The following is a 23,546-nucleotide window of genomic DNA, read 5'->3' on the forward strand; positions in this document are numbered from 1 at the left end:
GGCGCATCCCGGCGCGGCGCCGCCGCCTGAAGCCCCCGGCCGGCTCAGGGGGCAGCGCCGGCCCGGCCCGTCCGCCCGCGGGGCGCGGGGGCGGCTCCCCGTGTTTACTGCCCGGGCAGGGGCTGCGCGGATGCGCTGCTGCCTCCCGCAACTTCTGGCTCGCTGCGGTGTGGCCTCTGAATGAAACTGGCCCAACTCGGCCGAGTAAGTTACCGGGGGGCTGCTCGGGGTGCGCCGGGCCGCGCCGAGCCCGCACCCCGCTGCCCCGCGGCGCTGCCAGTGCAGGCGTAGTTACTCTCGCGGCGCTGCCCGGGCGGCCAATGGACAGTGGCTGCCGGCGCCGCGGCCGGCACGGCTCCGCGCCGCCCCGGGCGGCCCCCGCTCCCTGCCCCGCTCCGGCACGGCCCGGGGCTCCGCGAACCCCGCGAGGGGCAGCGCGGCGATCTTTGTGTGAGTGTGTGCGGGGAGTGTGTGCGCCGGCGGCTCCCTCGCGGGCCGCGGGTGTAACGGCGGCGCTGAGTGGCCGGCGGGCCCGTCGCTCAGCGCGCCGGCCAATGGCGGGGCGCCTTATATCGCGGGGAGTGTTGTGGCGCTGCCCGGGTTGCATGGCTCTGTGTGGAGCCGCGTTCCGCGGGCGCCGAGGCGGAGGGGTTGCGCTGCGAGCCGCGTCCGGCCCAGCGGCGCGGTGCGCACCCCGCCGAGGTGAGTGCCCCCGCCCGCCGATCCGCTCCGGGCCGGCGGAGATGGGCAGCGGCAGGCAGGGAGGGAGAGAGAGAGGGGGAGAGATGGGGAGAGGGGTGCCCTCGCCCCACGCTTCACGCTCCGCGCCCCAGCGGCGGGGCAGCCCCCCGCGCCCCTCCTGCGGCGCTGGCGGACGGGAGGGAGGCGCGGGGCTTCCCCTGCCCGGCGCGGCGGCTGCCGCGGCTCCCAGTCACTTTTCCTCCCTCTTGCCAGCCCTGCCTTCGTTTTCAAAGTTTGGGCAGCGGAGGACGGGTGGGTTGGTGCCTCCAGCCCTCCGCCCGGCCGGGAGGGCAGGGGTGACCGGGAGTGTTTGACGAGGAGGGGGCCAAGTGGATCGCGGTACAGCGCAGGGCATTTAAAACACCAGCGAGCCGAGCCCGAGAGGCGGCGGGGGTAGGCCAGCCAGTGCCAGGCTGCGTTTGAAACCAGGCACCTCTCGCCGCCACAGAGAGAGGCAAGAGCAGCGGCGGAGAGAGGAAGGGGAAGGAGGGCGAGGAGGAGGAGGGATGGCCACCGGCCGCCGCTCGGTGCGTGCCTCCGGGGGGACTTGACAGGGAAATCGCGACAGACAGAAACGAAACTTCATCCCGAGGGGCGGCGAGGCGCGGGGGAGAGTGCGCGGATCGGTATCGGCTGCCGCCGGCCTGGGGGGCTCCGCGCCGCCGCCGCCGGGAGAAGGGGCGGGGGGGATATAAACCCGGAGAGGGGGAAGCAGCCGATCCAGCGGCCGTACGGGGAGCGGGAGGAAAAACCCCGGCGCCGACCCCGACAACAACAGCGGCGGCCGGGCTCGGCCGGAGAGTTGGGCTGTGCGTTTTCCGGTAGTCATCGGCGATGCACCCGGGGCGGCGGCGGCCCCGGTGGGCAGCGGGGGGGGCGGGCGGGCGGCCCTGCCGGAGTTTCGCGTGGATGCGGGATTATGTTGTGTCAATAAGTTTAAGGTGGAGAGGGAGAAAGGGAGGGAGGAAGGCGGGCGGGGGCCGGGGGGAGGTGGCGGCAGGCCTCGGCCGCGCGAAGTCCTATTTCTGAAGGTAAGTTGTGACATTGGGTGGTCGCGATGACAGAAAACTTGGCGGGGGGCGCCTTGGGGAGGGGGCGGCCGCCTCGGGGGGGTCTCTCCCGGCCGCCGGGAGCCGGATGGGTTGCTCGGCTGTTATTTGCTGCTGCGAGATCGGGTCGCTGGTAAATTACAGAAAGCAGCCCTCCTCCTCCTCCTCCCCCCCGCTCCCCGCCAGGCGCTTCGCTCTTCCTCCTCTCGGGTTTATTTGCAATGTATGAAACTTGCATGGCTATGAGGAGAGCCGATCCAGTGTGGGTTTGCGAGGAGGAGGAGGAGGAGGACGGGGAAGGAAGGGTTGGAGGCAGGGGAGAAGGAGGCAGTCGCGTTAATCCCGGGCGCCGCACGGCAGCAGGTTTGCGTTAGGAATATCGGTGGCAGCCCGCTGCCGCCGCTGAATGAGGAAGGTAAAACGAAGCGATGCGAGAGCCGCCGAGGCGACATGCACGGCGGCGGGGCGAGAGGCACCGGCAGGCGGCTGCCCGCCCCCTCCCTGCCTGCCTGCTGCCTCCTCCCTCCCTCCCCGCCGGGGCGGGGAAGGACCGTGCCCGGGTCTCCCCCGCTCGCCGCCAGCCGAGCCGGGGGGCCGCGGGGCTTTAACCGTGTGCGGGGCGGATTCGCCACTTTTTCCGGGGGAGGCCCGCGGTTAAAAGTTTTCTGCGGAGGTGAGTGTGTGCGGGGAGGCCGGGGCGCCGCCAGGCCGGCGGTGGTCACTCGGGCCTGGGGCGCCGAAACCATTGCCCGTCCTGCTGGTGACACGTCCAAGTCCCGCAGCCCGGCGGGGCGGCGGAGGGGCCCGGCTCGGCCGCCGGGGCAGGGACGGGGTGCCGGTCTCCATGTGGGCTCTCCCGGCGGCGGCACCTCCTCCCCGGTGGCAGCGGCGGCGGCAGCAGCGGGATCATCGCCCGGGCCCGCGGGGAGGAGGAGGGGAGCAGCAGGGAGGTGTTTGCTGCCAGCCTGCCTCGCCGGAGCCCGCCGGGGAGGGCAGCTGGGAGGGCCGGGGAGCCCCCCGCGCCGCCGCCCCTTCCCTGCGCGCCCGCCCGCCCCCAAAGGTGTTGTGCAGACTTTTCCCCCGGGAGGGTGAGATTTATGCGCTGCATTATTGCTCCTCTCCTCCCCCCTCAAAGCAAGATGGACTCTCTCGTCTCTCTCTCTCTCTCACTCACTCTCTCCCTCTCTCTCGTTCTCTCCCCCTCTCCCTGTGTCTTGTCAGCCTTCAAGATCGACATTTTGTAACTAGGATGCAAACTTGATGGTGACCGGGGGCGGGGGGCGCGGGGGGGAGACGGGAAAACCCTGGGTCACGGCGGTCTTTCTCCATTTTTAATACCTTTTCTTTCCACCGCACCCCGGAGCCCGGATTCCGGTGGCCCTACACTTTGCACGGGCGGGGGTGGGCGGAGGGCGGGCGGCGGCTGCGAGCGCCGCTCCCCCCGCGGCGCCGGGGGTCGCTCCCCGCGGGCTGCGGTGGCGGCGGGGCGGCCGCAGCGCTCCGGGCGGCTCGGCTGGGCTCTGCCGGGGGGCAGCGGGCATTACCTGCAACTGTGCTCCGGCCGAGCAGCCTCCGTCCGTCGCTCTGTCTTTTTCACCGGGTGGATCTCGTACCTACGGTCTGGCGGCTTGTTCTTGTTGTTAATTTTTTGCGTTGTTTGGCTTATCCACGCGCGGGGATTGATCGCTCACTTGTGTAAGTTCCCGGGGGTTATTGTTATGTATGCCTCCTTGCAGATGGTGGTCAACTTTCCGTCTTTTATTTTGATAATACACGCGAGTGTTACTGTGTGTGCATGTAAATAATTACGTGATGCATCCGTGTGTGTACGTATAGGTGTCAGTGCGCGCTCATAAACATGCATCCCTGTGAGAGAGAGAGAGAGAGAGAGAGGAAAAATAACCCACCCTGCTGATGCACACTCAGATGATTTGCTCCATTTGCCCACTCCTAATGCCCTCTAAAGACACGATGCATCTTTTGTTTGCTCCCTTCGGTTTCCTGCCACTGTCATCTTGTTTTAATGACAACTTAGCTGGGATGGGGGTGAGGAGGAAGCAAGTTTCAAGTTTTGGGATCTCTCTTGTTGGCGATCTGGTGAGTTGCAATATTGTAAAATCATGGTGTGCTGATGATGTGCCTTTATTTGATACTTTATAGGTCACTATCACATGACAAAGGCTTTGAGACAGCTTCATCTTCGTCTGTCTGTAATTTCCATTTGCCTTCCTGGGTAAGTATGTAAACTGTACACATGAAAAAAGAACTTGATTCTTATAAGATAGAGGTCCTCGTGCTGTCACTTTTGGTGAGGAAGATGCTTGTTCTGGTTTTAGCACCTCAGAAAACATGTCTTCTCCATGTAGCTATTAGCACTGCTAGAATAAAAAGTTTGTGTGTAGTGGTGCCTCCAAGTAACCTGGGAATTAAAAGGCTGTGTATATTCAGAGCTCTTTTCACTAATTTTTTTTTCTGTTTTTTTTTTCCTTAAACTTTGTCAAGATAATCAGCTGATTGACTTAAGGAGAAAGTTTTAAAGCAAACTAACATTGGAATATGCAAAGTGCAACACACAGGTCAAAAATTTAATGAGTGTGTAAAGTCCTTTTAAAATTCAGTGGTAGAAAAGTATGAGAATGTAAACTGAGTAGGTAATTAGAAAACTCTGGAGGTCAAGAATCAGTGAGAAGTTTAGCAGAGCTGTAATGCTGCTGCAACAGGAGTTCGTTCAGTTTTAACACTTGAACTGAGAGCTAATTAGAATTCCATCCATGCTCCTTCTGTGTTACTGTTTTTTCTTTTGGCATTGATGAATACAGATACCAATCAATTTGAAATATGTATCTTAGTGACTAATTTACTAGTATTCCTAAGCTTTCAGGTACACGACAATGGGTTTTTTTAATCTGCATTCTGGGAAAAGTTTGATAACTTTTGAAAGGTTTGACACCTTCTAAGCTGAATGGAAGTGGTAGTTTAAAGAAGAGGTTGTAAATTTTTGGGGTCACATTTATAGATGACATAAAATGGGTGGCAAGTATGGAGCACTTCTCATACAATTGCCCATGGTGTCACTGACCTGCGTTTGGCCCAGAGTGGGAAGTGGGAGGCAGCATTTCTTCGTGGTACTACTCTGCACATAATTAAAACCAAAACAAGACATGTATTTGGGGTAAGCTTAGTACTCATAAATGCAAATATTTAATAACATACTCTTGACCTTTTGCAGGCAGTGTATTGCAGAAATAGGATAAGTGATGGTCCCAAACATCCTGACTTGAAGGGGGCTGTTGGGAGCAGTTGTTCTGGTGTGATGTTATGACCACAAAGCTGGTGTTAAGGCTGGGATAACCACTGTGGGCAGCTGGTTTGAAAGCAGAATTCTCCTGTTCTCCAGTTCCTGCAGATCTACACCCAAATTTCAGGTTTTTGGATTTTGTGTGTGGTGTGGTTGGTATGTACAGGTCTCAGAGTATAAACACCAAACGCAGTTAGTGAACTTTTTTGTGACAGACTAGTTGCATAGGAGAATACTGCTTTCGCTTTTATACCATTACTGGCAAGGATCGTGTTCTGTGAAGAGTAATTGATGCAAGGATTTTTTTCCAAGTAAAAATGCATCTGGAAATTCAAAACTGGCAGATAGACTTCAAAATGTTGATCAGGGCTGAATACAGGTATACTGATTTCTGAACTTAATTTTCAGTGTTTTCAGGTAAGAGTCACATGAGAGTGCTGTTCGTGCTAAGGCCATTTTCTTTATTTTGACTAATAGTAAAGGATATGAAACAAGAATAGCTCAGAGACCTTGACTCAGGTCTTGAGTCATTATCTGGTTTTAGTTTTGTTGTGAAGTCTTTTGGATGCATAGAATGTTGATCTGGCAGTGAAGTGGTGATCATAACCGTCCCACACTTGGAGAGCAGTGGACCTTGTTTTTGTGCATAGTGCTGAATGTGTGTCTCACCTGATGCTGAACTGGCCTAAGCAAAGAAAAGGGTAGGGTATCTCTTTTAGTAAAAGGCATGATAGGAACTTCAGAGGAAGAGAAGAAATACATTTCCTTGTAGCTTTAAAAAAAGGTAATGAAAATAATGTGCCTAGTTAGTGTGAGAATAGAGATTTCGTTAGATTTGTCCATGACTAGAAATCTCCATTTACTTTAGGTATCTTTTAATTTGGTAAAAGGGAAAATTTCATTTATTACACAGCTCTCACTAAAGTAACTGTTCATGAGTGGATTTTGACTAAAATTCATTCTTGACGTACAGGAGTTCTGGTTTGCTTGGCAGGTGCCAGTGCAGGGCTGGTGTGGCACAAGATAGAAGGTGATGAGCAGCTCAGCAAGGGGCCTTGTGGATGCTTCAAAAATGGGCCCAAGCTCCCAAAAGTTTGTTGCACTACTCTCCCTCTTGGCACAGCAAGCTGATAAACCATGTCAAGCAGGCATGTAATTTAGCAAAACATAGCTGGTTTCTCTATGGAGGTAAACTCAGAATATTTAAGAAGTTTGCCATTGACACTTCAGAGTTTTTTAGGGGCTGCTTGCTGTAAGCTCATTGCTTGCAAAACTTCCATTGGCTTCAGCAGGAGGTTTATTTAGGAATGGAGTGTAGGAGTGATGGTGTCCGTGTTTATTTTTCCCTTCAAGGAAGTAAACCTTTCTCTTTCATAGCTGTTGAGTGAATAATTAAAGATACTAAATGTCAGTATTCCACATAAAATATCAGAGGTAATCATCCATTATTTTATAACTAATGTTTTTTTCTGTTTATCCGGAATGCTCTGAATACACTTTGTTCGTAAATTAGTTGTTCAGTAGCAAGCAATCCTGTAAGCACGTGAATATCTTGAAGCAGATGACAAGTCCTGTTAAATTCACCGGTGTGATTGCTCGCATTCAGAGCTTCAAGTTCTTCCAGGTTGCTGCTGCTCGTGGTCTGTGTGCTGAGGATGCGCAGTGTCTCTGGAGCTCGAGAACATGGCATGAGGCAGGGCAGGCTTCTGGCACAGAGCTGGGGAAAGAGTGCTGTGCAGAGAGCAGATCTGGACTGAGTGAGCTGGGATGAGGTACGCTTCCACCACGTGTGGTGGTGGAAAGGTGCAGGTAAGGTCGATGAGACCTGTGGTGTGCAAGGTGCTGCTGTGATGTGACATTTGTAAATGTACCTGCGGTGAGATTTGGACACCTGGGAGGTGAGACACTGCTTCTCTTTCAAGAGTACATTGGTTGTGTAGTGTTCAGATCCCCCTCTTTATCTGAAGGCGGTTCCTTGGTGGAGGAAGGTACTATAAATTAAAATTGGAACTGAACTGAAACTCTCGTTTTAATTTTTGAGTGTTTTGCAGGCTGTCTCTGTGAGCTCTGGCAAGTGATGTAGTCTAAACCAGAAGTTGCTTTCCAAATTTTGGACTCAAGTCAGACTTGCAGTGCCCTATTGTGGGGATGGCCTGCTGTGGCCACTAGTGGAATCAGCAGCACAGCTTTGGCCTACTGGTGCCTTCCAATGTCTTTACTTTTAGAAGCACAGCCATGTGTCCCTTGGTCACTTCTAAATGGAGAGTGGCAGTACTTCCTGCATCATTAAATCATGTAGCACCTGCATACTGGGTCAGTTTTCATAAGTTTTTCATAGCAGTATAGCTATTGTTGTAGCTTACTGTAAACTTAATAATTTATGTTTTCATTATTACTTGGGGGTTTATAAAGCTGGATTGAACTTAGAATCATATGTATTTCAAAGCATTCTTGAGAAGAAATAGGTTAAAGTCATCCTTCTAACTTCTACAGTATTAAGTTTATTTATTTTCCTTCTACCATGTTTCTCCTTTCCTGAGGTGCTATTGCCAGAAGCTTTTTCGTTCTGTTTCATGTCAGACAATTATTAGGACTTCCTTTCTATTATTTTGGTTTTTATTTTTTCTAAGATCAGTAATGATACAGTGTTTCTGTCTGGGAGTAGTTGAGGTGTGTGTGGTCCTGGTGGACATGGGAATTTCACAAAAAGAGTCCTACAGCTGTCACCCTTCTTGATAGTTTCAGAAGGGGTAAGATCTGAACCGGCCTAAGGATTCCTCTGAATTTAAGAATTTAATGATGGGCTGCTGTTTTGCATTGTTTGAAAAAGAAAAAAGCACATAGATTTTCTCAATAATACTGATATTATTAATAATTGGCAGTTGTAGGCCTTGCCTTACTTATGTACTTGTGTCCTGTCTGGTGAAATACACAAGCCATGCTGTAATCACACACCTCAAGATCAGGAACAATCATTTGTTTTCCTGTTTTAGGTATCTGAGATGAAAAGCTGTGAAGGAGCGTAGGCTTGCTTGCAGTCACTTAGCAGGTTAGCCTTAGCAGGGAATGGAATAAAATCTGCATCTGACTCCTTAGTTTTGTGTCCTTTCCTTTGGTGTGTGCTACTGCTCTGAAGCTTTCCTGGTAAAAGCCTGTCTTGAGATGTGAGTAGTCTCACCGAATTCTGTGCCATTTGGACATCTTCTGCCAATACTCCACTTTCATTCATAATGCTGCTTAAAAAAACCAAACACCTTCAGAATGTCGTGAAGTTGCTGACTTACAATTTGGTTATATTTTTTGACAAGATAGTGTAAAGTAGGAGGGCTTACTTAAGAGCTTTTGCCAGTAAACATGGTATTTAAACTGCTGTTTATTGCAGTGTTTATTACCCCTGTTTACTTAATACTAACTTAGTAAAGTTAATGCAAGGAGGAAAATGATTCCTCATAGTGAAATTTTTAAAATGTGATTCATGTGAAATAGTTCTTAAATTTTTTTTTTTCATATTCATAATCTAATTCAACATGACAACTGATTTTCTTATAAAACATAGAATTGACAGAAGCAACTGCTTTGGCACTCTGGCAGTATTGTGATGAATAGGGTAACTTGCTCACTGAACTTTTATTTCTAGAGACAGTAAACATATGTAAGATTTGCTGTTTACTGGTGTTTTGTTACTTAAAATAAAAATTTGATGTAAAAATTGGAGTTGTGTTTGGGGAGTCAAGCACACTTTCCTTAATGCATGGGTGTAGACTGGTTTGCTGTATTCTCACAATGGTAGCAGCATTTTATTATTTCTAATATTTATAAATTTATTTACATTAAAAAATGAATCAACAAAGAGGAGGAGCATGGTTTTGACACTTTCCAGTGTTTGTGCTTTTTCCTTTATAGCACACAAATACATAATGTAATAGCAAGTCCCGATGAGCGTGGACAATTCAGCATGTGAAAATAAACTAGCTTCAGGCATATCTGAGTACAAAGAAACCTAGTACAACAATATTTCAATTTTTAGTGAGGGGAAGGAAAGTTAACAGGATTTTATGAGGCTACACTAAGAAAATCAGTTGCTTAGGAAGCATGGAATTTTTATTGTCAGAAATCTTCCATGTGGGTGTCTCTATCTAAGAGATTTTATAAAATGTAGCAAATGCTGAAAGTAAGAAGCAGCATTTTATTGACCCTTAATGTCACAGAGCCTCATTCAGCAAAGATAAAAATAATTCAGTGGACTTGCACAACATGGGATCTATGGAACTTAATGCAAGTGGAAGCTCTCTTGACAAGAAGCTTATCAAGTCCTGTCTACACCTTCCCTTTCTGAGGGAAAATGGAAAGGTGTTTTCCCTCTGGATTTTCTTTCTGAAAAGCATTATGTGTGTAGGAAATTGTGTGCTTTGAGGCTTTGTGGAATGTCCCTAACTGCGTTCCTGGCTGTGGGATCACTCTCCTCTTGCACAGGTGTAGCAACAGGAGGATTTGTGCCAGCCTCATTCCTGGGAGGGGCTTTGTCCTGTGCTTCTGAGGTGCCCGTGGCAGAGTTAGGCACACGTGTTGAAGGCCTGCTCCTTGGTTCTGCAGATGAGAACTGAGCTGGCCCTTTGCAGGATTCAGGTGGAGAAGTCTTAAGCGTGGTCCTGTGCCAGTGGTGAGCTGGGTCGGGGATTGGTGACTGTACCCTGCTGCTCAGCGTCAGGCAGTGCTTCAGTGCTTCATGGCTTTCAACCAACACCTTTCAGGTCTTTCCCCAGTATGTTTTTCCTGCAGGTTACATAAGGACTTTTAAACTTAAACCTTGTTAGAAGTTGTCTGTCTTTTTGTTTCAAGTATTTGTTTTTCATTTGTGCTCATGCCTTGCACAGTCCAGAGGTACCCAGTGATGGCAGTGGGGAAAGCGTGTCACACAGAAATAATAAAGATTATGTCTCTTGCAGTAGAATAGTACGTCTTGCCTCCACAGCCTGTCTGTTCTTCTATGAAACAAATAACTCTTAAGTTTTTGTGTATGTGAGAGAATGCATTGCTTTGTGGTTGCCAAAGCAATATTTAACTTAATATTAAACCTCATGAGAAATTTGAAGGTGAAGCTGGGTAAAGAAAAATTAGGTGAGAATGGAAGTAGTGAGGGAGGACTTGATTTCTTACCTCATTTTGTTTTTGTGGTTGGCCATGTTTGAGTCTGCTTTCCCTAGGTGGTGGTCTTTGAGCCACATCCTGCCTACAGTGAGCTGCAGTTAGCAACATCGTGCTGACTGATGGGGTGAACTACAGGAACATCAGTTTCTCTTGATCTCGTGGTGAAGAGCCCAATCCTGCAGTTACCGCTGTGCAGGTGAATTTCTGAACCAAAGGCCAGAACCAGACTTGTATCAGCAATGTGCACCCTTTGCAGGTTTGCTGCCTGAAGTTCCTGGTGTCCTGTGATTCCTCAGGAAAGCTGCAGATTTCACGTTATTCTTAGTTATTGATGGGCAGATAGTCCTGCCAAGGACTGGCACCTGTTGTACTCACAGGCTTCCAGGCCATCCCTGACCTGATGGTGAGCCATGCAGGAAGAGCTGGGAATAGAGAGAGACACTGCTGAAACATGTCGAGTTCCTGTAAATGAAAAGAGGGTGGGAGAGCATGAACTGTGGGCATGCCATTTGGTAGATGAGAAGTCTTCTGGCACATAAGCCATTTTGTTCAAGTATGTTTGCTTCATAAGTTGGCTGTCTGTCTAGGGAAAGAAAGCATTCTGATGTACTGCAAATTGATGGTCAGAGATGATAGATTTGGAAAGAAGTACCATTTTCACCTCCATTGGTAGATCTGTCTTCAGCTGCTCTTTCTCCTTGCAAAAGGTTTCTTTATATCCAAATTTCGTGTTGAGTAGTGTGAATTTCCTGCCCAGCTTAGTTCTAATCAGTGTTCCATGCCACAAGCTTGTGGCTTCCAGGGCTTAGCTCTTGTTTGAAGATATGTGTAATTCTTTTTCTTATTTATTTGTATTCCCTTTAATTTGTTTGAGATGGTCTTTCATACATTGTGTTAAACATCAATCTTCAAGTGCTCATAATGTATTTTGAAACAAGTATGCAAAATTACAGTGTGATCCTGCACTGATTACAGAACTATAGCATATGAATTAATCAGAAAATAAAACCAGCATAATTAATTTCCAGCTGCTTTTGGAGAAACAGAGGTGTTTATAAGGGGAAATTTGGTGTGTGCAAATTAAAGAATGACAAAGCTGGTAGCAAATATATTAATGCAGGCAATTATTCACAATTTACTTCCTCTGTTGTATAGATTAAAAATGTGTTTTGGTGCTAAAAGAGTAAGCAGAAGCTCAAGTGCCATTCTTTTGAAACTATTGGGCTAAATAAAGAGCACAAGTGTCTGAAGTAGAGCAAGGGAAGGAAGTTTTTAACTTTATTTCTTAGTATGGAAGACCTTAAATAAGGGAAGTAAATGACAGGTAACTAAGTGTAAAGGTTGAATTTGTCCATTTCTCATTACTGTAAGATTCCCATTAATATGAGAAAATTACCTCTGTGTGTGTGTGTAAAACAATTTTTGCATGTGAAGTATTTTCCTTGCATCTCTTGTATGTGCTTGTGCTCATCTGTCTCACCTCAGCACTGGGTACCAAAGCAGCAGAAGGTAGATTAAGTCTGTGGTTAAAAGGACCCAGGTAGAATCTCGGTGCTTCAGATCCTTTGGAGGAAGCTGTGGAAGGGATCTGGATACTCAGTTGCTGGTTTTGAAATCACTTAGGTTGCTGCTACTCAGGGCTGGCCTGTTGTTCAGGTGGGAGCTCCAAACAAAGCTTTGAGTCTGTGTGCCTGCGACATGTTCCTGGTTTTCAATCGGCAAAGGAAGATCCTGCCCTCCTGAGAGACATGTCTAGAGGAAATGGATTATTTATTTATATAGTGAAGTGGACTCTTGAGGATGTCCCTTGTCGAGCTTTCTGTTTCGCTGCACCGTTGCTGATGGGGCCGAAGTGAGTGAGAGGATGCTGGCGTGCATGGAGGGAAGCACCTGAGAAAACTGACCAGATACTGTGTTTTGTCTAAGAACAGTCCTGCTGGTTTCTGTGCCACAGCTGATCTGGTTTCTGTGTGCACTCTTGCTTCCCTGGATGGACCCACAGGGCTGCATTTGACGTTTACTGTTACTCTTTGCAGAAAGAAGGAAATCAAAATGGGAGGTGAGGCTGTCATCACAGACATCCCCGTGCGATGGGTTACACGAGAGGAGGGCACAGGTCAGATCTGCAGTGGGGACAGTATGTGTTCTCTAATTCAAGGATCCTAAAGGGGAAAAAATCTTTGAGTGGGGGATGGTGTTTTGTGGCGCTCTAACAGCCTTTGCAGAGATTGAGTAGGGCTGAAGGAGAGTGGGGGCAGGCACACTGGAAGCAGGGAGGGTTTTATGCCTCCTATTCCTGGCCCTTGTGAGCCCCTCTGTATGTACGCTCACGTGTCTGCTGCCTTGACATTCCAGTTACACCTATTGAACTGATTTAAATCAGGATTTCGTTCAGTAAACACTTAGTTTAAATTTGTGCTTGTAATCTTGTTTTGTTTTGGTATTTTTGTTTTTTTCAGAAGCAGTCTTTATTGGTAGACAACCATTAAAATATGTTGCTAAATTTAGCCTTTACACTAAATTAGGCACTACTTTTTTTGTTATTTCAGAGCATGCACTGTATACCTGCACATTTTCTAAGTAATTTCTTGGCCTATGTGCGTTTATCTAGATTGCTACTGTTAAGAAAGTTTTTATTTAGGACATTGCAGATTATACCTTTTTTTAATTGTGGCCTTTAAAAATGTCCTACTTAATAAAATTACACTCATGCACAAACGCACAAGTAAATGCAAATAGATTTTGCACTTAAAATAAAAGTAAAGTGTTATCCCTAGTAAGCTAACTGATTCTGCTTAACTGAATGAAAGCTTTTAGAACTAACAGAACTCAAACTTCCTTGTTTTCTCAGAAGAGAAGGAAAACAAGTAATCTCACTCTTCCAATTCCCAGTTTGTTTCCCAGCTTTACAGGAAGTGCCGTTAAGTGACTTATGGAGCAAAGTCTCTGCAGATGCAATGGAAGGTATTAGTTTCAGGTAACTTAGTTCTAAACCTAGTACTTGTTGGTACTTCAAGGAGGACTTACTTACCTGTTGAGCATTTGAGCTTTGTTTGCAGTTTTGACATCAAACATTTGCAATTAATTTTAGTTTAATATAAATTGAGTTACATAATATTACAGTGGGATTTCACGTTGTTTGTAATAATTTAAAGACAAATTGCAATTAGGTGTGTTTTTGTTAAAATTCATCTAGCAACAAAAAATAACTTCTGAAATGTGGATATGATTTCTTCATTCAGAAAGAGTTAATTTGTAACAGTATCTGTTTCTGTTAAGCAGAATATATGTTTTTAGGTGACTTTACCATCTATTATCCAGTTCCTGTTTGCAGTAGCAGATGCCTTGGGCAGTATCTTCTGCCATTAAGGAATGCAGAGTAGATAGCACTGTGGTCATATTAACCCTTTTTTTTTTTTTTTTTTTTTTTTGGTGGGTGCTAGACTCTCTGTAGCTTCTAAAAGATAGAGATCAACAGATCTGTGTTTACCCAGATACATACTTAACATTAAAAAGATCAATTATTTTAAATTGCTGTTACTAGCTTTCCTTTTGACTATGTGGCATGTGATAGTGATTTCAGTGGTTGAGGAGGTACTTTGCAACATCCAGGAAGGAGTCGAGCACTGCTGGTAAGAGAAAGCAAAACATGAAACCATGTTGTTACTGGATGCTGCAAGTATTGCTAAGGCATTAGAGGGAAGAGAAATAAGGAAAAAAAATTGGCATATATGCCATAGCAACTCGGTGGCTGCCACGAATTCTAACCCCCACCCTACCAAAATATTAATAGCATCTGAGCAGTCGAAGAGCTTGATAACGTATTGACTCTGCAGCTCCACGCGTTTCTTCTGCAGCAGGGGAACTGTGTAGCAGTATTTGTGACTATTCAGGAATGCAGATTTAGACCTCAGGTAGGAGAAGAGTTGTGCTCAGAAATGCAGAGTGTGCCTGAGGCCTGGTAGTACAGTTACACAAACTGTGTACAAGTGCAGTTTTGCCCCTGCCACACATAAAGGAGGAGTTACACACTTCAAGAAGTGGTTTTATGGCCTTTGCTCCCCAGTGCAAACAGAGGTTTCATGATCCTGCCTTTGGCCTGGTTTTCTGTATTCTTTTGTAGCAATGTATAGGGTATTCAAAGTCTCAGCAGTTATTGTGGACTGGTAGAACTGAATATGATAAAATTAGAAAGCTGAATAGAAATTAGAGGAAAATTGAAGCAAAGGTTCATTCATGCTATTGCAGGTTGCAAATGTTTAAAATGGTCAATTTTTATAAAGAAATAAAAAAGAAAACATTCCTTTAAAATTGAAACAGGAGAATTAATGAGTATTTCTTACTCTTAAAGAGAGCAAGCCAAAGTAAGATGAATCACTCATCCTGAAAGGGTCATCATTTTCATTTTCACATACATTTGATTTGAGATCACTAAGAAAATAGCATAGTCATGTATTTAGGTAACTTTTTTGATAGGAGCTGTTTATTGTTGAAGAATTCATGTTTTTAACTGCTCTAAAACAATTAGCTTTTTTTAAACATAAGTGTTCCAGCAGAATGCTTTATTTCTCACCCACTATGCTGTTCTTGTGACACTCCACCTGGAGAACTGCATCCAGCTCAGGAATCCCCAGTATAATAAAGGCATGGACCTGTAGGAGCAGTTCCAGAGGAGGGATATGCAGTTGATCAGAGGGCTGCAGCACCTTTCCTGTGAGAACAGGCAGAGAGAGTTGAGATTCTTCAACTTGGAGAAGACATGGCTCCAGGAAGACCTTGTAGCAGCTTTCCAGTACCTCATGTGTCCTGTGAGAGAGATGGAGAGGGACTTTTCACAAGAGCAGGTAGTGACAGGACAAGGGGGAATGGCTTCAAACAGAGAGAATAGATTTAGATTGCATATTAGGAGGAAATGCTTAACTATGATGGGATGACTTCACTGGCTGCCCAGAGAGGTTGTGGTTGCCCCATCCCTGGCAGTGTTCAGGGCCAGGCTGGATGGGGCTTGAGCAACCTGGTCTAGCTGAAGCTGTCCCTGCCCATGGCTGGGGAGTTCGAATTAGATGAACTTTAAGGTCCCTTCCAACCCAAAACATTCTGTGATTTTAGATGTGGCTGATTTTATAATTAATTCATTTTCATAGGATTGACTTGTTCTTGTCCTAACTTGCTTCTTTCTCCTCACACCCCCCTTAGACATGTGAAATGTTGAGCCTTTCTTTCCTTTCAGAAAATAAGTATTGGAGCCAAGATTTTATCAGGAGAATCACTGTCTTTGACAGTGTTCTGTCTGTCAAAGTGTTCTCAGAGGAACCTGTTACATGTGCTTAGCAGTATTCTGCTAGGTTACATGGAAATAGGCTACTGGTCAGGCTAAAAAATCTGAGTGTAAAATTCACTTTGTTCTGAAATGAGAGTTGATGTGAATTTGTGCAATTCCACTGAGGCTGCTGAACGGAATTTAGTTGTGTTAGTCTGGGGGATTGTGGCAAAACCAGTTAGGAGAAGTGTGTGTTTAAAACATTGCTGAAACTACATAAGTAGCGTATGATCAGAAGAATTAGACACCCTCACTCCTTTTTATTTTTTACTGGGGGTAGGGGAAGAGATGGCAGTGGGTAATGGTGGTGGTATCCCATCACTGCAATTAAAACTCACTTTTTTCTCTCGAGAGTTAGTCAGATGGATAAACTTAGTGAAATAAGCAACCGGCAGTCCGTATTTAGATGATGGGCCAGTCTTTTTTTTGGAACAATTTTAAACTGAGGAACCAGAAGCATTTCTGCTAGTGCTGAACCAAGTAGTGTGTCTGCCAAACAGTCTGCTTTTGTGGTGGCCCTAGCCAAGCATAGAGGGAGTGGAAAAGCAGGTGCACTCTCTTAGCCTGAGCACTCCAAGTTTGTGTAAGGTAAACTGCAGAGGAATGTCCTTTGCAAAGTATCATACGTGTTGTGCACTGTCTGCAAAACGGATTCTGTTGCCTCCCCAAGTACTTCTCCCACTCACCAAAAGTGACAGGGGCAGCTTACCATATGTGTGATTTTCCCCATCTCCCTTCCAAAAAAGAGCTATGTTGTTGCCCTGGAGCTGCACTCCATTAGGTGTAATCACTGTCATGCTGAGTTCAGTGAGAATTTTGTTACAGACATCAGTGAAAATTAAGATTTTCTTACAAGTCGGAATTTATGGATCTCACTGAGGTGTCTTGAAGGATCATCTGTACTTTACCAGTATAATGACACTGGTGGTTAGCGTGAATTTCAACAAATGTGGTTGAAGGTATGTGGTAGCCTTAGAATAAAGGTAGAGTATGCCACCAGAGCCTTTTCAGATACAGAGACCCAATAAAGCAGTTTCACCATTTACAAACTTGGGTGGTGATAGCTTCTTCCCTTGTAAAGTGTTGTGCAGCTTCTGAAAGAAAAACTTGTTAGTAAGTAGCAGGGCAGAAAGAGAGAAGAGTTGTCCACATTTTTGGTGGGTTTTTTTTGTTGTTGTTGTTGTTTGTTTGGGGTTTTTTGGGTTTGGTTTTGTTTGGGTTTTTTTGGTTTTTTTGTTGTTGTTGTTGTTGCTCTGTCAGGGTAGAATGGCAATTGCATTAATTGTAGCTATGTGGTAATACTTGGAGAATTTTACAGAGGCTCAGTTTTGTTTGATTGTAAAGATCTAGAAAAAGATCTTTCTCTGTTTCTTTCTCTGAGGTGGACTTCAGATGCATCCTACCAGAGAATCAAAACAATTCACTTTCTAAGCAGGTATATAAGAAAATCTTTTAAGAGTGTACTGTAGAACATAGGTAGTGTTGTCATTTATGTATTAGGTATTTTGTTAAACAGCATGTTTTTAGAGTGTAATAACATTTTACTCTTCTGTTGTGTGCTTTTGCAGGCATCAACTAAATACATTTTATAAACATTTCAGAACCAGTGCTACCCACTCTCATTTTGCAGATTGCAGAGTAGACTCAGGGATATTCAGGTAAGACCAGATGACTGGTGGCAGAATCAAGTACAGAATTCCTAAACTTCCTGCAGATTCTTACATGACTGCTAAACTTACTACACCAACTACCTCTTTGTTACTAAAATATCTGCCCAATGCACATTACTTTCTGATTTTGGTTGGTGAAAAAATGGTGGTGAACTGTTTGTTACCTGTCAATTTCTAGCTTACTGGTTGAGACTTGAGAAAAGTGTTCACATCCAAGTTCAGTTCAGGATTCTTCCTCCACATCTAAGAGCCTGTGCTGCCTGATAGGAAAATACCCTTGCAGGTCAGAGCTTTTGGACCTGGTCTTTTGTTCTTCCAAGCCAAGGTCTCTTCTTAATATAGTGTTGTGTGAATATTGCCCTCTCTTCTTCCTAATTCCCTGAAAATGAGTTTTGCCAGGATGCACAGATATGTTTTGTTTATTGTACAAGATGTGTGAAGGTGATAGAAACATATTTGTGCTGGTTCTAAGAATGCACAGAAGGACTTCGTAAAGTCAGGCTTATTGCTCAGAAGGACTTCATAAAGTCAGGCTTTTGTCTCTGCCTACACATTTCAGTGTGTTCAGTTCAGCTCTTCAGCCAGAGCTTCTTGCTCTAAGGATTGGCAACAGTGGCCTGGAAGGAAGTCAGCATTGTGGCAGTGTGGGGTTTTGTGGAGTACTTTGTAATTCAGGTGCCAAGTTTGAACTTACAATTTTGTATTGGGTCAGTAACAAGCAAGCCTAGTGACCGTCTTTCCAAGCAGATAAGACTGAGAATCCATGGATCTTGTGCTTTCATTTCTTAGGCTAGTACTGTTCAAAACTGTGGACTTGTGTGCACCTAGGGTTTTAAAAAACTTCTGTATTCTCAGTTGGTACAGAGTCTTGGGCATACCAGAATCTGATTTACAGAAAACTCTCCAGCTATCTGTATGCTATACTGTGAATCTGTAGATTCCAGCGGAGTTATGTCCCATCCTTGCTCTAAAGTTCTAGCCAGCACTATCAGGTTTTTTATCTGCTGACCTTTTTTAAAATGTGAACAAATTTGCATCTTTTGGACTGAGCTTTTTCCTCTGTTGGGTTTATCCTTCGGACAGGGGCCTTGCAGAGTTATTCTAGTAATTTTGTCTGCAAGAAAAAACCCCAAAACAACTGAAAAACAGATTCTAAAAAAAAGGCAACAAAACAAAAAATGGGAAAACAGCCTATAGATTTTAAGGAGCTTGTCCTGCAGAATGCTGGTCCTGCTTGTTGTCCAAATAATTGATTTTTATTTCACAAATACAAAAGTTTTTTGTTCCATTCATTTTTAAGAATTGTGCTTCAGTTGTGGAGAGCACAAAGATCTTTATATACTTGATTATTTTAGGAGCCAGTCCTGCAATGCCTCTGTCATAGCAGTCTCCTTGAGCTGTTGCAGTTGCAGCATTGGAGCCGTACGTGCAGCTAATCTTACAGGGGCCTGATCCTGCTCTGAGCCATTTTGGCACAGATCCTTGGGCACGTGCACAGTTCTGGGTAAGCTCTTGTGGCTTGGCATCAATGAAACAATGGTGAAGATGGATCTGATTGTGTATTCTGCTTTATGAAGCAGTGAGGTTCCTCTTGCAAATCTCGTAAAGCGAGCTGTGTACAGAAGTTTGTAAAGTCTGTAACCTGGGTGAATTTTAGAGGTGTTTCTGAAGAAATAAGGCAATTAAATTCAGACCTTTCCTCTTCTTGAAATGTAGGCTAAACAGTTGATAGTGAAAATAGATCAATAAGAATATAGATAAAATAAAAAAAAACAGAAGGAGCAAGTGGCCCTGTAGTGTTCGGTTTGTTTTGTGGGTTTTTGTTTGTTTTTAAATACTTCTTTCTCCAGTAAGTACATGATTAAAGTAATTAATTTATGTAACTTCTTTGAAGGTCCCCTCAACAAAAGTTTGCAAAAGTCAAATAATGTTTTTGTAGAAAAAATAAATATTCTGAGAAAATATAAAGCAAATCTTATCCCGACAGTTAGGCAGTAGCGTTTCAGATGGGAACCAGGCTCAAGCCATGTCGTGACTCTTCCTTGACCTGGACAAGATGTTTCTGTCTCCTTGGAGAACTCACAACTTGAAGCAAAGTTAATGCTGGTCAGTTTTTGCTGCTGCTGTTCAGAATAATGTGCAGTCCGTTTCAGGAAGAACTGAAAAATCATCAGGTACTTTTCAGTCTGCTGCTGCTTGGGAGTCCTGTATTGTCGGGTCCAACTGAGTTACACTTACCAAGGAGAGCATGTCTTGTCAGGGTATGAGAAGTGTGTTTATGCTTCCACTGGTTTCAGAGCATCCTGAAGAATAAGGTGCTAGCTCAACTCTGGTGCTGCAATTGCACTGCCATGGGCATGCAGACATGCAGAAAGTTAGCTCAGGGATCTTCGTGCTGGATTAGTAACACTGCAGAATATAGGAATAGTAGAGAAATAAAATGAAAATAAAAGGATATTGCAGGGTATGAATTACTTGCATCAAAATGGAATTTCTTATAAGGTCCTAGTAGTTACTTCTTATGCTTTACGGTGTTACTGAGACCTGCAGTGGGTGTTGGATCCAATGCATTCTGTTGCTAGAGCATGCTATTTCTTTTTCTCTGTAGCCAAGGACTGAAGGTGGCTCTTAGAGACATGTCTGCAGCTACAGTGAGACTGGCATAACATCAGGGTGCTCCAGAGCAGGGAAAAATCTGAAGCAAATAAGCTCTGGGTAAGGAGGTATTGCTAACAGCCACAGTGAGGTAGAGAACAGTGATGCCTGTCCTGCCCATGGGAGGCACTGGCTGTGTTGGGGTCAGGTAGAATGTGCCCTGTGCTTCTGATTCGCTCATTGTCCACACCGATGACTCTTCCAGAGCTCCGTACCAGTTTGTCTGTCTGGGTTTCCTGCAGTGGAGATTGGGATGGGTAAGGACAGCTGTGAGAGCAGCGTGTTGGTGCCTTCCAGACACTCTGGACACTGACGTACCTCAGTCTGCGAGAGATTCTCAGTGTCGCAGCAGAGGTGTGGTCAGAGATTGCCATGAACACCAATGAGTTTTGCCTTGTAAGTTGTGTGGCTACTAGGGCTTTAAAAATATATAAGAGATAAGGGGTTGTGTGTGAGGGAATATGATGGCTGTCAGAGACAACCTCACTTCTGAAGTTACCAGGGAAGCTTGTGAGATCCTAATACTTTTTATTAAAGAACATACAATTTATGTTCCTTAGGTATGCTGTGCCAATTGATTCATAGCCTGACATTTTGTTATTGTTTCAGTCTTGAGCAAAATTTCATTCTGTTTATGGATTAAAAAAGATACTCTTGCTATATTTCCTTTGGCTGTGGATCTGTAATTATTGTTCTTGAGTCAATTTATGAACCACTAAAGGCCTTTAGTAGAGATGATTTGCTTTTGACATCAGGAAGAACTGTTCCTGTTTCAAGTCTGTTGGCAGTTTTTTCTCTAGCAGAAGGAAGTTCTAAGGAGTTAAGTTTGCTACAGCTGGCATCAAGTACACAGCATGGTAGGTGTTCCAAGTTCACTGAAGCAGTTGTGGGATGATGAGGGGGAAGAAGTGCTCTCTAACTGGTCTTGCATTTTTGTGCATCTGTAAAAAATCACTCGACTCCAAGAACAGACCAGGAGCAGGTTTGTTGAGTTGTTGATCAGGTTCTTGGAGTCACATCATCTGCAATCCTGTGTGCTCTTTTACTTTTGATATTTGGAGAAGCAGAGGTTTGGCTAAAATAAAAAGAGAACCTCATCCCTGCCCAGTGATTGCAGCTGCTGTTCTCTTTTGCATCTCCATAAAGTAGGTGCGACAAATTACCTGTCAGAGGGTCAGTAGACAACATGTAAGACACAAGGACGAGGATCCATGCACCTTCACCTTCTTGTTACTGTGGTGAAAAAATCTTTCCAGTCCAGCTGTCTTATTCTTCTTTGGAGAACTTGATTCGTTCATTAAGTTGGCCATGTATGACAGAGGTGGAACTGGATGAGGAGAGGAGAAACATAAAACAGGAAGTCAAATTGCAGTTGAAAAGTAAATACGTGTAATCACGTCTTTTGGGAGAATTAGACGTGTTATCACCACATAAAAGTTAAGAGTATATGTAATTCTTTATGAGACTGAGGTTATTACTCGGTTTCAAAATTGCACCTGAATGCAAGGATTTTCAGTCTAAACTTGTAATATTTCTGTGTGGAATCTATTTGGAATATGTGAAATTTGCTAATGGTGACAAGTATTTGATCATAAAGTTATTTTAAACTTGGACACATCACCTTCCAAAACTTAGGATTCTTGACAGATACTTAAATATTTAAAACACCCTCCATAAGATTACTAAATCTGGCAGTTCAACTATATAAACAATGCTAGGGATAATGAACCAGAAAATATTCAAAATGGCATACCCTCTCCATAAGTATTTCTTTCTTATTTTAACGTTCGCCAGGGTGAATCACAAGAAAAGTAACTCCCAAATGTTTATTTGGTTTAACTCACTAGTTTACTGATGATCCAAGCTTTCAGGGAAACCCATGAAGTCCCACAAGGTGGCAGGAGCTAACTGTTCTGTACTAGGCCATTATGTGATCTGAAGGAAAATAAAGGTGATAAACTCATTTTGCTAGTGGCATGCATTCAGATCATAAGCTCTTTAGGCCAAAATTTCAAAACCCCACCTTTGTGTTTCTTAGACTTCTGAGTAATTTTCGCAAATGAACAAGATTCTGTCCTCAAGAATCTTACTTCCAGACAGAAAATTCAAGTATTCTTTGTTAACAAAACAGGACCTTTATTTTCAGTACGTGGTGGTAATTTGCTTATAATGTGCATTGTCAGTGTAAATGGAGAACAGGGATGAATCCGTTCAGGAGCTTAGTGATGAATGAGGTTCACAGTTTAACAAATTGGCAGTGAGCATCTCTAACTTGCAAATCCACACTGACACTGTGGGAATGCTGATCATGAAGTGGGACAAAGGGCTGAGGAACTGCAGAATGAAGGAATTCTCTGCTGCTTCAGTGAGGCTGCAGAGGTATTTTACTTTGGAAACTGAAGAATCAGAACATTGTTAAAAGTGTCAGAGTTGGGAGACTATTTTCAGTAATTGAAATAGCTTATCCTAACTAGTGAGACAGTGTTGGCTAGTATATAGAACATAAGGCTGATTTTTTTTTTTCTTTTCCCAGTGCCCCAATCTTTATTTAGGTTGCTGGAATTCTTATTCCACTTTTCTTGCTTATGTTTCCATGTACCTGCTGATGGGTCAGCACTTTCCTGAAACATTCTGTGGTGAGGATGTAAAGCACAGCAAAAGAGCAAGGGGGTTAGTCAGGTATGTCTCCTTAAAAGCATGATTTGAGACTTGTGGTTATATCCCCATGCTTGCTTAACACTTTGAGTTCCAAGGCTCATTTTAAAAAAAATCTCTCTGGCCTGCCTTAGAAATCCATGAATTTCTACTAGTTGGCACAAGTAACACTGAAAGTAACAAGATGAAGTGATTATCTCTGATTCAGTGGACCACAAAGTGTTGGTTTGAGACTTGTGAATCTCTTGATCTGTGTTTAGAGATTTTATTTCAAATGAGCTAACGTCCATTTTTGTTTCTTTGAATGGGAGGACAAATATGTATATTAACCAGGTATCTTTGGAAATGTGGACAGGCAGTGCAATTCAGTACGCCTAAGGTGAAACAGATTAGGTAGCTTTCCTAATCTAGACGGATACTAGGAGTAAAAATAATTTAACTCTCATAAGAAATTTAAAATTGCATGCTACTTGGTGTCAGTTGCTTGTCATGATGATCTAGAAAAAGTTTCTGAGCCTGTGTTAAGGGGATATCTGTAATAGCTATATAAGATGAACGAAGTGAAAATCCTTCCACAGCTGGTATGAAATAGTATTGATGGAAGGAACTTGCTACACAATTGATTTTAACTGTTCTTGACTTACAGACCCATTGCTCTAGTGCGTGTTGCCCAGTAAAATACCTACACCTCACTAGTGACAGGGGTGATGGGATGAGATTGAGATGAGCATTCTCAGCAGCTGCCACAAAGAAGTAGCATAAACCACTGTCCTGTCAAAATATGTGAACTTTAGAAGCATTTATTTCTATACCCCTATTTGCAGGAATGCTCAAAATTAAGAAAAATCTTTGGGTTTAGAGCTGACATGAGTAATTTTAGTGGCTGCAGTCAGATGAAACTTAAAATTTCAAAGTGAAAATTCTGTGATTTTCAATGGTTACACCTTTCATTTGGAAAAAAGTTTAGTTCTTAAATAAACATCCTAAAAATGATTAGAAAGTACATAATT

General features: G+C 44.6%; 1 protein-coding gene across 10 annotated transcripts in view; it reads left to right on the forward strand.

The window, feature by feature from the left end:
• The first annotated feature begins 544 nt into the window (after window positions 1–544).
• Window positions 545–23,546, forward strand: part of BBX (BBX high mobility group box domain containing) — a 132,067-nt gene continuing 109,065 nt past the window's right edge. For 7 of the 10 annotated variants that reach the window (XM_063393801.1, XM_063393806.1, XM_063393807.1 and 4 more), the window contains exons 1-2: window positions 2,306–2,463; window positions 3,951–4,023. The gene's annotated coding sequence lies outside the window, so the exon portion shown is untranslated. Of the gene's footprint in view, window positions 703–1,188; window positions 1,269–1,529; window positions 1,551–2,305; window positions 2,464–3,950; window positions 4,024–23,546 lie in introns of those variants that run through there. The other 3 variants (XM_063393802.1, XM_063393803.1, XM_063393804.1) reach the window with 3 other exon arrangements.

The sequence above is a fragment of the Prinia subflava genome, chromosome 3, assembly GCF_021018805.1.
Source record: "Prinia subflava isolate CZ2003 ecotype Zambia chromosome 3, Cam_Psub_1.2, whole genome shotgun sequence".
In the NCBI taxonomy this organism is placed as follows: Eukaryota; Metazoa; Chordata; class Aves; order Passeriformes; family Cisticolidae; genus Prinia; species Prinia subflava.